The sequence below is a fragment of the Canis aureus genome, chromosome 3, assembly GCF_053574225.1.
Source record: "Canis aureus isolate CA01 chromosome 3, VMU_Caureus_v.1.0, whole genome shotgun sequence".
NCBI classification, from domain to species: domain Eukaryota; kingdom Metazoa; phylum Chordata; class Mammalia; order Carnivora; family Canidae; genus Canis; species Canis aureus.
In genome coordinates, this window is record NC_135613.1 from 38,169,967 (window position 1) to 38,183,721 (window position 13,755).

Consider the following 13,755-nt stretch of genomic DNA (forward strand, 5'->3'; position numbering starts at 1 on the left):
AGGGCTCGAGAAGATGGGCACCTGGGATGTATATAAGCCATGAGAACCTACAGAACTTGTTAATCGATGGGGTGGGGGTAGCAGGGAGAGGGAGGGATTTAAGCCAACTCCTTAACAGGTGAGCAGCTATATGCCGAGGAGGAGCTGCCATGGCCATGGGCTACAAACTGTCAGCTTCCTGGTATCTCTGTGCCTTTGCAGGAGCTTCTTCCTCTTCTGAGGACCCCCTTTCCTCACTCAGTTCACCTCCCCAATTGCACTTTTTCATCTTACTAGAAGACCTTAGTAGAGGTGGCAGGTTATCTGTAAGCCACAGCTTGAGGGTAAGAAGCCCTTGGCCCACCTGGTCTGGACACCTGACATTCCTCATCCAGGGCAGAGGCCCACGGGCCGCTCTGGTCCTTGATGTCAGTCATGGAGCCTGTGTAGGTTCTGTGGGACGGCAGCCTGGTGATGGGGCAGGTCCCAGGGAACCGCCTGTCCATCGACGAGCCAACAGCAGTTGCCCCTGGAAGTCAACAGGGAAGTGGAAAGGGAGAGAGACCCAGCGTCCGTGGAGGCATCCGCCCCAGGACCTGTGCCAAGGTGCGCAGGGCTTTCCGGGTGAGGATTTCCCCTCGTGGAATGGGAATAGCAGCTGAGAGCGAGGGGAGATAGAGAACGGCCTGTGCTTTCCAATAGCGCTTCCTCCCGCAGCGTCTTATTTATTTAAGCTTCATAACAACCCTTGGTGAGCATGTGTGTGTGTGTCCTCGTGCACGCACACACACACTTTCTCTGACTTACAGATGAGAAAAATACAGACACAGAAGCTAAAGGACTTGTCAAAGGCCACCCAGCTAGTAGGAAACAGAAGGTGGGTGGGGAAGAGGGTTGGCCAGGAGTACATCTCTGTGGGTCTCTAAGGTCAGGGGTTATGGACTGAGGAGGGTTCAGCGGGGCGGGAAGAGTTGTCAGGGTTTCCTGGGAAAGTCGGAAGTCTCCCTGCTGCTGTTCTTTCTGTCCCTTTGGCAGCCAGGCCTCCACACCCTGACTGCAGGCAGGTCCCGATGCACAGTGGCAGGGACTGATGGTTCCCAGTGGTGGCCGCTGGCATGTCCTGTGGCCATCTGCAGCCTCCTCTCCTGCCACTCGTTCTTGCCTCAACCAACCCCTACACTCAGGCTTTTGTCCTGTGCAAATGCTTTCTTATCCAGGGAGCTGGCGATGAGGAGATAGAGAAGAACCTCATTCCCTAACGACATTCTCCAAAAATGTCACCTTCTCGAAAAGGTCAAGGTAATACATTAAAAAAAAAAAAAGATTTTCTTAATTTATTCATGAGAGACACAGAGAGAGAGAGGCAGAGACACAGGCAGAGGGAGAAGCAGGCTCCATGCAGGGAGCCCGATGTGGGACTCGATCTCCGGTCTCCAGGATCACGACCTGAGCCAAAGGCAGAAGCTCACCTGAGCCACCTGGGCACCCTCAAGGTAATACATTGTGTGGCAGTAAAACTACCCAGGGAAGAGTGTGACTGTGGGACCTGGACATGGCAGAGAAGGTGCATCTCATGTGCAAGCTGCCTGGGTCATGCGACCACGCCTCTGCCTGTGGTGCTCCCCGGAGGGCCCAGGCCAGCGCTGTGGAAGGAGTCTGAGAAGGGGACGCAGGAGGCTAGGGAGAGGGCAGTCAGTCCCTCATCTGGCCACTGGTACCTCTGCGTAGGATTACAGGCCGCGACGTGGGTCAAGAGCCCAGTGTGGGAAGAGCAAGACGGAGGAGGATGGGCATGAGGAAGAGGAGGGGAAGTGGGAAACAGGAAGGGGGGCGGAGGAGGTGAGGGGAGGGCTCATGGTAGGAACCTAACTGCCTGTAATAACAATCCCTGGATCCCTCGCAGCTGCTGGAGGAGCCCGGCTTGCCCTTGGGACAGAGGGGGCAGCGCTTCCTCGGAGCCTGGAGGCCTTGCAGTCTCCAGCCCACATCCAGGGAAGCTGGGCAGGCACTAGGCGGCCTGGGTCTGCCATCCCCTCTCCTCCCCTCTCCTCCCCTCTCCGCTGGCTTCGGGGCAGACCCTGGGAAGCCTGGGTCCCTGGGCCCGGGTCTCAAGAGCCAGCGCAGCGAGGGTCCAGGTGGGCAGCCTGCCCCGAAAGCCGTAGGACTGTGACTCAGAGGAGAAGCTTCTGCTCGAAGGCTCTTGCCCTGCAGCGGTTCGGGGGTGTGGGGCTGGACTAGAGGACTAAACACTCGATTCTAAAAAGTGCATAGTTGGAGGAGAGGTTGTGTAGAGACTTAGATGTGAGGGAACCGTGAGTCGCCGGTGGAGACCCTCCTTCACCCCAGACACCGCGTGAGGTGTGGAGCTAAGGCAGTGATGATCGAGGCCCCTGTGGCTTGCACGCCCACTGCGTGCCAGGGCTTTAACACCTGCCGCCACCGCCACGAGGGAGGCCCGAGTACTCGCACCTAACCGCCGAGGAGGCTCAGCCTGTCAGACCCTGAACCCAGAGCCCCCCAGCCCGCCTCTTCAAGCCTCCTGCTCTCCCGCCGCAGAGGGAGACCGAGGAGGGTGAGCAACTCGTCACAATTGAAAGCACCTGGCACCCGGTAGCGTTGGCAGCACAGCTGAGCCCATTTACAGGATTTCCAGGGTGTCGCCAGCTGCCAGAGCCCTTTTCTCAACTGGTGGCAGCTTCTTGCCTTTTTGCAATGCCAGGTCACAGTTGACCCTTCCAGAAGGCTTTCCATGCCCTGGGCTGTGGCTTTGCTCAGTTGTCTCCCAGGGCAGTAGTGACAGTGCTGATGGAGTCCACATGCTGATGGAGATGACAGGAAGGGAGCAGCCAGGAGGGAGGAAGGAAGGGCCAGAAGCACCCGGCGGTGGCGGGTGGGGCCTGTAGGGACAGGGCAGGCTCAGGGTACTGGCTTCCTTGTAAACACTGCAGCCCGCTCTAAAAATACCCCTGCCCTAGACAAGGCATGCTGAACTGCTCGGGTCTCCTCCAGAGCCTTCCCAGGGGCCTTGGGCCCTTTCCTGAAAGGTCAAGGGGGTGGGAAGAAAGTTGACTTGTAAAGAGTAGGATTTCCTTAGCAAGGAAAGTATAACAGTATTTCCTTCCTTGGTAAAACAGGAGAAGGACGCTCTGAGGGTTTTAGCAACAGCAACAACAATAAGGAGCAAAAAGCATTTGTTTGTTTGTTTGTCCCAGGCCCTTGTGCCCTCTGTCACAGTCAGAGGCCGGGGCCTAGCTCAGGTCCACGGTGTGGACCTACATTCACAGCCTGGGTTCAGGATCTGTGAGAAGGCCCCTGGGATGGAATCTCCAGCTGTTCCCTTTACTGGGTGTGGGACCTATGACTCAACCACTTGATGCCTCAGTTTCTGCAATTATAAGAGGGAATTATGATAGTGTCGGCTTCAGTCAGGTGTGAAGAGGATTAAATGAGATGCTATTTATAAGGCTCTTAGTACAGTGCCTGACACATGATAAATGTCCAAAAAATGCTTATTATTATGGCATATGGGAGGATATAGCTCTTTCCTGACTCTAAATTAAGACCTAGTTTAAAGGGAAATTTAGAAAGTAGGCAAAAAGAGTGGTATGGATAAGAAGAGGCAGAAAGGGTCTGAATCATAAAAATCCCAAATCTGTTATTTGACAGAAGTAGTTCCGGGCCAGACACAGTATTAGCAGCTGCCTGTGGGTTCAATATAAGACAACTGTGGGATGAGACCACTAAAAATCCTGAGTAACTCTAAGTCTGCCCCACTAGGAGTTAGGAGAATAAGGCCTTTTATTTATTTATACAGCATTTTGAAGTTTGGAAAGCCTTCTCAAAGGGGGACACAGACCTGAGCAGACCACTGCCAGAAGGTTGAGCTTCATGACGGGGGCATCTTGACGCATGTGTGTAAGCGTGTAGCCAACCAGAATTCATCCTTGGGTGGTGGCAAAGTTCTGCATCTTTAGACCAAGCCCTCGAATCCAAGGACCATGGGGAAGAGGCCCAGGCGGGAAGAGTTTAGCTTGGCCCAAAGAAGAATCTTTCTAACCCTGGGCCATCCAACATGCTAGACACTAGCCAAGTGGGTCCACTGAAGACTTAAAATGTGGTTAGTCTGGATTTCAAAGACTTAATTTAAAAAAGAAAAAAAATATCCCATTAATCACTTTTTTTTTTTACTGGCTCCATGTTGAAATAATATTTTTAGATCCATTGGGTTCATTAATTATATGTCATTAAAATGAATTTGGCCTGTTCTTTTTTTACTTTTTTCCTGTGGCTTGCAGTCTCTTTCTGTCGGGCAGTGCTGTGCTAACCACTGAGTTTGTGCAAGAATGGAACAAGCTGTCTTAGCAGGTAATACGTCTCTCATCACTGGGGATGTTAATAAAAGGTGTTGTTAATGCACTCATTCGAATAAGGTGGATAAACCCTGTAATCTCTCTAGTTCTGACTCAGCTATGATTCTCACACAATGCTCTGAGGAGCACTTGTTCAGAGGACCATGAATAGATGTGTTTTTGTTTTGTTTTGTTTTTGTTTTTAAAGATTTTGCTTCTTTATTCATGAGAGACACAGAGGCAGAGACACAGGCAGAGGGAGAAGCAGGTTCCCCATGAGGAGCTCGATGTGGGACTCAATCCCGGGACTCCAGGATCATGCCCTGGGCTGAAGGCAGATGCTCAACCACTGAGCCACCCAGGCGTCCCATGAATAGATGTTTTATAGGAAAAAAAGATTGGTGATCAATTTAATATGGAAAATTCTTGGGCAGCCCAGGTGGCTCAGCGGTTTAGTGCTGCCTTCAGCCCAGGGTGCGATCCTGGAGACCTGGGGTCAAGTCCCACATCTGGCTCCCTACATGGAGCCTGCTTCTCCCTCTGCCTGGGTCTCTGCCTCTCTCTCTGTGTGTCTCTCATGAATAAATAAATAAAATCTTAACAAAAAAAAAATTCTTGGTTGATGAAAACCCAAGTTCCTTTACACTAAGATTGCTCAGAACCTCCTAGACACAAAACTACACTGTGGGTCTTTATGACAGGGACACTTTCACAGAGCACGCTCGGGAAATAATTCATTTAAGTTTGTTCCTTGGGAATCGCTGTCCTCAAATTCTCAAAAGAACAGGGATTCCGGGGTCAGACATCCCTGAGTTCAAATCCTGGCTCACATCCTAGGTGACCTGAGACCTGTGATTTCACCATCATCAGCTGTAAAACGAGAGGCAGCACCCTCACCCCTCAGTAGGGCATTGAAGGTTACCTTGTAAAGTGTATGGGAAATGCAGTGCCCAATGCAGAGCAGCTATTCCACAAAAGGTAGCTCTCACTGACCACAGCCCAGCCCAGGGAGAGAAGAGTGGCTTCTCCCAGCGGTGCCAGCTCTTGAGTCCCCTGTCCCTGCCCTAGTGGCTGACCTCACCTGTCTTCCCTAAGAAGCCACGAATAGGAAATTCAGTTCATGGCAGGGAGGAGGGAGCATAGGAAGAAGCTTCCTGAGATCTGGTGTGATTTTATAGGTCAAGTTGGTTCCCAACGGGAGACAACCCTTCCCTTGTCTCTCCCTCCCCTCCTCGATGCTCCTCTGGCAGCCATGGCCAAAGGAAGCCTGGGGAGGCCCAACAGGTCCCCCTGGGCTCCCCTCCCCAGCGCACCCGGCAGGCAGGCCTTGGAGCCCAGGCGGAGGGACTGCCCTTCTCTGCGGCTCCAGGCCAGAGGGGGAATCCTCCGGTCTCCTGCAGCTCTCAGAGGGAGGGAGGGCGACCTTATAAATAAACAGCCTATGCCAAGGAAGGGGGCAGGTGGAGGAAGAAGAATCCGTGCAGTTTCAGCGCCTGGGCCAGGCTTAAAGGCCACCTGGCTTAACCCTTACTGGCCATTCCTGGGAGGAATTGCCAATCGGTGCAGCTTCCCCAGAAATCCACGCAGGCCTTTAAATAGCCCTGGGAGCCAGGGCGTCCCCAGTGTGTCCCTGGCTGGATTTGAGCCGAATCCTGGCCCAGGACTGACCTTTCACAGTTTACAGAGCGTGTTATCTCTGGGCTCAGCGGAGCCTCACAGAGCTCTCCCCAGAGCAGGGAGGTTTATTATCACCCCCTCTGATAAATGAGGAAACTGAGGTTCAGATTTTAGGGGACTCGCTTCTGACCACAGAGCTGGGGTCGGGTCTGGGCATGACTCTCTGTGTGAGATCCACACATATTCTGACGCCAAGTCCAGAGAGATCAAGTCCATCACCCCACAGCGTCTTCCAGCACGGGTCTTCCTTTGTGCCCTGCATGGAGCCTCCTGCTCTGGCTGTGGCCCATTTCTCCTCAGGGAAGCCTGCATTTCAGGGAGGAGTGAAGGTCAATCGAATGACTCTACATAATTTTTGAGTGAGTGAAACCACTCAAAAAAAGTGTACATCCTCTATCATTCCATTTATATAAAACTCCGGGCCATGCAAATAGATCTACAGTCACAGAAAATACATGGGGGTTTTGTTTGGAGAAGGGAGCCACGAGGAAACCTTTGGGGCGATGCATTTGTTCACTGTCTTGGTGGTGCTGATGGTTCACAGGTTCCTGCACAGGGAATTGTGCCCTTCCAATATGTGCAGGTGGTTGCATGTCAATGATACCACCATAAAGCTATTTGAAAAGAGGAGATAAAAGGATGAAGGAGGTTGCCAGGCATATCATAAAGAACTCTGAGACATTTTAAAAAACAGAGACACAGAGTTCCTTAGCACATGGGGAAGAGAGAGCTTCTTTCCCTAACTGGAGAGATCAGGAAAGAGTTCTTGGAGAGGGTTCTTTGAGACTTCCTGGCTTGAGGTCTGGATAAGGAGGCTTAGGTGAAGAAAGAGTGGGGGTGGAATATGTAGGTAGAATGTGCTTGGGGAATAGGGAGTGGAGTAGTCTCCCCTGCAACCCCTGCCCCACTTTTTTCCCAATCTGCAGAGTCCTGTTAAAATGGCTGCAATTCCCTCTTTTCTGCAGAATGGGACATACGCCCTACTTGGCAGGCAGCTGGTTTTGCTAATAAGATTACTGCCCTGTCCCTCCCCCACCACATAGCTCATCCCTCAGGTCTGTTGAGACCCCTGCCCTCTCCAGTTTCTTCTCTGAGCTCAACTGCCAAGTGCTGGTTGGCTGGGCCACTGACAACCCTAGCTCCCAGGGCCCTGGGCCCTTCATATCAGCCTCTTCCAAATCCCACCAAAAGAAGGAGGTTTGGGGTGACCAGTGTGGGAGTGCGATGGGATCCAAGGTCCAAAATGAAAATACCTCCTTTCTCTTCCATACCCTTTGGCTTCGTAATAGACGTGACCGCCAGAGAATTTTAGATAATGAGTTTATTAGAAAATATTACAATAAAGCAGTAGGAAATTTGAGAATTGTTACAACGTAATACTGATTAGTTGGTTAATTTGCTCCCCCATCAGAATTCCAGTCATTGGCCTTATAGTTTGTAAAACATTAACTTGGGTTTGGATGATTCCATTATTCATGTCTTTACATAAGGGACTATTCCCATGACATATGAAACCCACATATGAAATTGTGGGCTAGCTCTTGCTTTTTAATTTCCTTGGCATGCTTGTTGATTTTAAATTGCCCCTTCTCCCAAAGTTTCCTTATTAATTAAATAAACCAGGCAGCCACATTCCCTGTATCTAATTCAGCGCTTGAATGTAAGCTTAGTTCTGGAGTCGGCTTTCCAACCTTGGCTTAAGGGACATTAGTCACTCGGAGTAAAATGTGGCATTTGAACAGCTGCTTTGGGCTTTCAGAGTCCAGGGCCTACAGGGTTGGAGAAAGTGGGGGGAAGGAACCAGTATTTATTTACCGAATACCTACTCTGTGCCAGGCACTGGTGACTTTATGAAGAGTATCTCCTTCGATTCTCTGAACAGCCTGTAAAGAAGATGTGTTCTTTTTGGTTTAAGATCTGCCCTCTCTGGGCACAGCATGGTATGAACATGTCAGACACCACACAGCTTATGAGTAGTGGAGCTGAGACTTGGACTCAAACATCTGATTCTAGAGTTCATACTCAAACATTGCCCTGTATGTACCTCATTTAACCCTCCCGACCCCAAGACATAGGTACTGTTATTATCAGATCTGTTTTCCAGATGAGAAATCAGAAGCTCAGGAAGGCACTTTTCCCAACACGAACTAAGTGCAGGTTAGAATTCTGTGATCCTGGGCATGTCACGTCCAACTGTTGTCCACCTTTCATTAGTTCAACAGACAGTGGCAAGTGTTTATTCAATCTTAGGGACTGTCTTGTCCTCAGAGATGAAAAGATGTATGGTTGCCTGGTGGCTCAGTCGGTTAAGCATCTGCCTTCGGCTCAGGTCATGATTCTAGGGTACTAGGATCAAACCCTGTATTGAGCTCCCTGCTCAGTGGGGAGCCTGCCTCTCCCTCTCCTCTGCCTCCCTCACTCATGTTCTCTCTCTTGCTCACTCTATCTCAAATAATTATATATATATATATATATATATATATATATATATATATATATAAATTTTTTTTTTTTTTTTAAAGAAAAGATGTGGGTCCCTGGGTGGCTAAGCGGTTTAGTGCCTGCCATCAGCCCAGGGTGTGATCCTGGAGTTCCGGGATCGAGTCCCACGTCGGGCTCCCTTCGTGGAGCCTGCTTCTCCTTCTGCCTGTGTCTCTGCCTCTCTCTCTCTCTCTCTCTCTGTCTCTCATGAATAAATAAAATCTTTTTTTTTTTTTTAAAAAAAAGAAAAGATGTATAAAATAGGGCCCCTGCTTTTTAAGAACCCATCATCCAGGGAGGAAGGAAAACATCTCAACAGCAATGAGAAGCATGTTTGCGGTGTGAGAGGGGCTCTAACAGGGATATATAAAGAGCTGTCGGAACTCAGGGGAAAAAGCCTCACTCTGCCTGCTGAAGTAAGGAAGGGAGGCTCTAGGGAGGAGGTGACATGCCCCAATAATTAACTGTATGCTCCCCAGACAGAAAAAGGGAGGGAGGTACCTGAGGGAGAGAGACCACCAAAGGCATAATAGCAGCTCACATATTGATGCCTACCTACCACTTCTTTCACTACCGTCTCTACAATCTCCAAACAACTCTGAGTAGGTATTATTATTCACAGGCACAGAGAGGTCTTGCCTACGCACCTGTAATCTCACAGCCACTTGCCCATGATTGCACAGCTGGTAAGGGATCAAGCTGGGATGCAACCACAGGCAGCCTTACTTTGGAGCCCACATTCTCAGCCACTCTGCTTAGAGGGTCTGGGGCCACTGGCCAGTAGTTCTTCATGGCTGACACAGGCAATGGGACTGGCCACATAAGCAGGAATTAGGTCCAAAGGGTCTTCCTTTATTCATAAGGCCTTACTTGTTCTTGATCCAAGGACCCTGGATCTCTTGGGATTCATAAAAATAATAATTTCATTGTGTGCATGTGTGTATGTATGTGCGTGCATGCACCTGGGTGTGTGCATGCTGAGGAGTGACATCCACCTGTCTCTGTAATGATACATCAGTTTGATTTGCTATTAGATGGAACTATGTCTACTATAGGAATATTTGGTGTCTTATGATCAATGGGATTTTCTTGGTGTCCATGTCAGTATTTGAATCCTTGTTCATTTTCTGCATTCCCTCTCCAGATTGGGAAGCCTGGGAGGACAGACCTCTTGTCCACCTTCTTCTCCACCATCCCCCAGTACACAACAAGTGCCTGGCACACAGTAGTTACTCAATAAATATTTGTTGAGTGAATGATTATTTGTTGAATGAACTCTGGGCCTTTGGTACATCACTTATGTGGTGAGTTAACAAATCTAGTTTGGTCAGTAAAATATTTCACACTATTTAATCGATAAGGATAGGAGGGAAAAACATTAGGATCTTTTTGAAGATGAAAAATGTAGAAATTATTAACCCAGATTAGTGGTTTATAAAATGAACCTATGGGATCCCTGGGTGGCTCAGCGGTTTAGCGCCTGCCTTTGGCCCAGGGCACGATCCTGGAGTCCCGGGATTGAGTCCCACATTGGGCTCCCGGCATGGAGCCTGCTTCTCCCTCTGCCTGTGTCTCTGCCTCTCTCTCTCTCTCTCTCTCATGAATAAATAAATAAATAAATCTTTAAAAAAATAAAAATAAAATGAAGCTATGCTTTTGAAAAAGCTTGCCTTTTGGGGTTTCGATTCAGTGGGTCTGAGGTGGTGCTTGAGCTCCCCAGGTGATTCTCAAGTGACCAGGTCAGTGTGTGGGTATGACACCTGTGAATCCCTTCCTGTTCTGTTTTTGTCCTTTTTCTCATCTCATTCAGTTTGTGCTTGAACTCCTTGAGTAATGGGAACTTACTACCTCACAAAGCAGGCTGCCCAGCCCATTGTCACAACGGCAATAACAATAATGAGACATCAATACAGTGAGCATATACTGAGCACTCCTTATGTGTAGGCACTACACATATGTTACTGAATCCAGAGGCCAGGCATTATTTATCCTCATTTCATGATGAAAGAAACTGAAACTGAAGTTTAGTGGTTTACTCAGTGTCTCAGAGGTGGTGAGGTGCAGGGCCGGAATTCAAGCCACCCTGGCTTGTCTGCCCATGTGCTTGCCCAGGCCCTTGGAGCGGGTCCCGGGTGGTGGTGGAGGCATTGGTGGGGGTAACTCCTGGGGAGGAGGCCGAGGGGAGCCAGGCCTGCCACATCCGCAGGCCCGGCCCAGGCTCCAGACTCTGCTCCGCCCAGGCCTCTGATCCTCCCCATAGAAGGTAAACCCAGGCAGGATCCCATGAGGGCTGGCTGGGCCTGGTGTCCTGCTGGTTTCAGTTTCTGAAGGGCCCAGCCCTAAGCAAACACAGGCGGGGAGGAGAGTTCTGGAAGCCTTCCCAACAGATAGCAGATTAACTCCCTGCTGCCTGGGAGCCACCCACAGCGTCGGGGCAGGGCTGGGTAACCAGCGGGCAACCTCCGTGGCAGTCCTCAGGTCTCTACAGGCTGTCAGGACACCCCTGGCTTCCCAGAGCCACCTGAAGCCTGAGAAGGCACACTCTGACCTGCCAAAATGCCGTGACTTCTGGGCAGCTCAAGGCTCCAGTTCAAGCCAGGCTCTCTCCAGGACCTCTGGGCCTAGGGAGAAGAGGCTAAGGGGCCGCCCCAACACCACCCTCCAAATATGGAGGCATCTTCCTGCCTCAGCGGGCCTCTTCCCTCCCTCACTAGGGCATTCCTGTTCCAACGCGTTTAGCAAACCTCTTTGAATGTTTGTTTTCTTTCTGAGAAAGAGGCTGAGGGACATTGCCAAGACCAACATGAACTCAAAACACAGGGCATTCTCTGTCTGTCGGGCATTTTTCTGGACAGACAGACCTAGGTCTGAAAACCAGTCCTGCTACTTCCTAGCCGGTGACCTCTGTGTATATTTCTTAATCTCTCAGAAAAAATGGGGATAGTGATACTTATCTTTAAGATATGTTCTGAGGAATAGATTAGATAGATTATACATATTAAGTACTTAGTGCCCTCCATCAATGACAATTAACATTATCGTTAATTGTTATTATAAATGACTAATAACCCACTCAGGATTATTACTAATGCTACTGTGAGCATAAGTGTGAAAAATAGGTTCAATTAAAAATTTTTACTGAGGGAAATAGTTTTATAATAGGTAAATAAAGAGGAATAACACTGGGTTAAGAAGTGTATACACATGGTCTCACTTAATATTCAAACAGCTTCACAAGACAGGTGTTATTATCCCCATTTTACAGAAGAGGAAGTTGAGGTTTCTGTAGGTTAAGTAACTTGCCCATGTCTCCCACTGAGTGAGTGTCTGGTGTCCAGGCCTCATTCCTTCATGTGCCCCGCAATACCCACCACATCACACCTGCCTGTCTTAGCAGTGATGCCTCTATCTGCAGGGAATGCCTCCCCCGCCCCTACTCTCCTCAGCTTACAGGAGGACAAGCCAGCTCTAGAGACCCCCTAAAGGCCACCTGTGCCAGGCAGCTTTCTGAATCCTCTCCCTCCTCCCCTTGTAGAACTAAACCCTCCTGCTTTTGTTCTCCTGGTGCTCGCAGCATGTGACTACACACGCTTGGGGGTTATGTCTCTCCTCCAGGTAGTGTGCTCCTCTGAGGCAGACACTACACACATTTTTTCATTTTAGGGAGAGTCAGTATGTGGTTGTGGTTAAGGACCCAGGCTTCCAAGGCCAGGCTCAAACCTTCGCTTTACTGCTTGCTGGCAGTGAGGCTCGAATAAGTGACTTAACCTCTCTCCTGTTTCCTTTATCCATAAAATGGAGATTAACATTAGTGAAAGGAAATAAAGGGAAAGGAGAGAAAATGGGTGAAAATATCAGTGAGGGTGACAAAACATGAGAGACACCTAACTCTGGGAAATGAACAAGTGGTAGTGGAAAGGGAGGTGGGTGGGGGGTTGGGGTGACTGGGTGACGGGCACTGAGGGGGACACTTGGCGGGATGAGCACTGGGTGTTATGATATATGTTGGCAAATTGAACTCCAATTAAAAAAGATTTTTTTAAATGCTTAATTGAGCCACCAAAAATAAAAGGATAGTCATGAGTCATTCGGATAGAAAAACTACTTTTGACAACCAAGGCCATTATGTAATTTTATAATAAAGGAAAGTATGAGACCCCCCCCCCAAAAAAAAAAAACCAATAAGGTTAGCCTCACGAGGTTGCTGTAAAGATTGAATGAGTTAGTATAGACAAGGAAGACAGGATCACCGAAGGTCCTGAATTTTGCTTATTAACAGAAAATGAGACATTAAAAGAACACTACTGAACATGCTAGGAAGCATCAGGAGACCTAAAGTCTCATCAAGAATCTATCTGTAACTTAATGGGCTTAGTGGACTTGGGATTGTAATTCTTCTCTCTGAATTTATTTTTCTTTCTGCAAAATGAGAAGTTTGGCTCCCACAGCTAGATGGTCTTTGACGGGCGATATTCACTGGTATTGATGACCAGTTCTTTGCCTATAGGACTTTTACTTGTGTCATGTTACAGGGTGGGGATCATACTCAGAAACCAATGACTAGTTCACCACTGGAAGCACAAAGCTCACACACTGGTAGAAGCCTGTGCTAACCATGATGATTGCCAGCTTTTACTGAGCACATACTACTGCTTGGCATTGGGCCAAGTGACATCATTATCTTTTTTTTTCTTTTTTCCTCAAGAACCTTATAAAGAAGGAATGATCGTGATCCGTCTATTGCAGCTGAGATAACAGAGGCTCGGAGGTTGTAAGTCATTGGATGGGGAGTAGAATCCTCATTCGTCAGACTCTAATTCCCTACTGCCTGAAAGAAACCTCTCTGGAGCATGCCCATTCAAATACCTGTGGGGACAAGGAGCCCTTTATTTTTCGAGTCAGTCCATTTATTAAGCATCCCAGGAGCTGAAAAGTACACAGCTGCCATTTTTACATTAGCTTCCTGACTTAGGACTTGGTCCCCAGGCAGACCTGATTGGCTGGAGAATTGAGGGAATGAAGATTGTAAATTCCCCCAAGGGAAGTCTTTGGAAGCAGTTTCCAAGAGGGTCATCAGAAGACAGAAGCGCCCCCCCCCCCTCCTCTCTGGACCTGACCCCTCATCCACAGAGTCCCATCCAGGTGTAGAGCTGGGGGATGCTAAAATATTCCAATCCAGCCTAGGTTGGTATTTGGCTGAACTCAAAGCAGCAGAAATTTATGTCTATAATCACCGGCTGATTGAGATGCATTCCTTTGGGGTGGTGTT

The 13,755-nt window shown here is 49.1% G+C and overlaps 1 long non-coding RNA gene across 1 annotated transcript; it reads left to right on the forward strand.

The window, feature by feature from the left end:
• Positions 1–991: 991 nt before the first annotated feature.
• LOC144305090 (uncharacterized) lies at positions 992–9,715 on the forward strand. The gene is made up of 3 exons (XR_013372120.1): positions 992–1,472; positions 4,275–4,344; positions 9,631–9,715. It is a non-coding gene; the product is annotated as an uncharacterized LOC144305090 (long non-coding RNA).
• Positions 9,716–13,755: the final 4,040 nt, after the last annotated feature.